The sequence below is a fragment of the Sinocyclocheilus grahami genome, unplaced genomic scaffold (genome assembly GCF_001515645.1).
Source record: "Sinocyclocheilus grahami isolate Dianchi unplaced genomic scaffold, SAMN03320097.WGS_v1.1 scaffold448.1, whole genome shotgun sequence".
NCBI lineage: Eukaryota > Metazoa > Chordata > Actinopteri > Cypriniformes > Cyprinidae > Sinocyclocheilus > Sinocyclocheilus grahami.
The window spans coordinates 956,702-958,592 of NW_015505627.1; the positions used below are offsets into that span (position 1 = coordinate 956,702).

The 1,891-nt window shown below is 48.3% G+C and overlaps 1 pseudogene; it reads left to right on the forward strand.

Annotated features, from left to right (window-relative positions):
* The window catches only part of LOC107552385 (radixin-like), a 112,313-nt pseudogene that overhangs the window by 92,291 nt on the left and 18,131 nt on the right, over nt 1-1,891 (forward strand).

Here is a 1,891-nt window from a genome sequence, read left to right on the forward strand (position 1 = left end):
GCTTCTCTAATCTTTTTGTATTGTAGTTTTTATTATACAATTAACAAAAGCAAAAAAGGCATCTAACACTAGCTTGCTCTATTCTATGTGTTTTCTTTTTATTTATTATATAATTAAAAAAAAGTGATTCAAGCAGTTCAAAACAATCATGGCGTAGGTGTTTGAAGTGTCTCAGCAGGGGGTGGGGTAGGCCAAGATAGTATCGCGGTATGTACCGTGGGTGGTTGCACAATTTTTTTTTGTTTGTTTTTTTCAGTTCAGTTTGAATATTGTTACACCCCAAATGATGCTTCTATTCTATATATTATTGTTCAACTACTCAAACCAGTATATGATTGTGCACATATGCAATGTGTTTACATGCCTATATTTATATTATGTAAATGTATATAGATCAAAGTCATTATACTGAAAGCCCTTGCTATTTGAATTCTAAACAAACAAGTAGTAAGTATGGAGCTGTAACGAATCAGTCCACTGAAGGCGAGCGTAGTGAGAACCCATGTGCAGATTTATTTACAAGTGATCCAAACAATAAACAAAGACTGGACTAGATGAGGCATAAACAGACTAGACTCACCGACAGCGGGTTACAACTTCAATACACGACAAAAGACAATGGCAACATGAGGGCTACTTATAGCAGACAAGAGAGTCACATGACAAGAACACACCAATGGGAAACAAGACACATGACTAGGACAATCAATCAGAACATGACACATACACAAGGCAGAGAGACATGAGGCAAGGGAAGCATGACACTAACAGCAGGAATCAAACTACAAAATAAAAGACATGGAAAACATGAACATGAAACAAAAACCCAAACACCACATTACATATCCCGCCCCTCTAAGGGCTGCTCCAGACGCCCAAACAAAACCCAAAAAAGTTCAGGAGGGTGGTGGAGTGGAGGCGGAACTGGGGGAGGAATGGAGGGCCAGGCCCGAGAAGAGGAACAAGCAGAGCAGGGAGCCATGGCGGAGCAGGCAGAGCGGGGGGCCATGGTGGAGCAGGCAGAGCGGGGGGCCATGGCGGAGCAGGCAGAATAGGCAGCCATGGTGGTGCAAGCAGAGCAGGGTACTCAGGTGATAACGGCAGAGCAGGAAGCCATGGCGGTGCAAAGACATGGACAGACCACTTGACTGTGACGGAGCAAGCAGAGAGTTCATGAACGGCGTCCATGGCCATGACAGGGGCAGACTGTGAGTTCATGAATGGCCTCCTTGGCCATGGCAGGATAGACAGTGGGTTCATGAACGGCCTCCTTGACCATGGCAGGACAGACAGTAAGTTCATGAACGGCCTCCTTGGCCGTGACAAGACAGTCTGTGAGTTTGTGAACAGCCTCCGTGGCCGTGACAGGGCAGACAGTGAGTTCGTGAACAACCTCCGTGGCTGTGACAAGACAGTCTGTGAGTTCGGAAGCGGACGCCACCACCTCAGGAGGTTCTGCAGCGGATGCCGCCACCTCTAGAGGTTCTGCAGCGGATTCATGCACAGGAAAGGCCCTTGGTGCAGACTCATGGATAGGAAAGGCCTCAGGGACAGACTCATAGGCAGGAGAGGCCACTGGGGCAGATTCATGGACAGCAGAGGCCTCCGAGGCTGATTCATGGACAGAAGAGGTCTCTGGAGCAGACTCGTGGACAGAAGAGGCCTCAGGAGCAGACTCGTGGACAGAAGAGTCCTCAGAAGCGCAGTGTGCAGCCCACACGCTCAAAAAGGTGACCGCCATTAAAGTAAGGGCAGCAGAGGGTGGTTGGACCTCTATGACTGTTGGGCTTGAGAGCACTGATGTCATGGGGATGCCTGCAGCTCGCACCGACATCAGAGGTAAGTCCATCACGCTAGCTATCAGTCTTTTCAGTCTTGGCCCAAGCTCCGC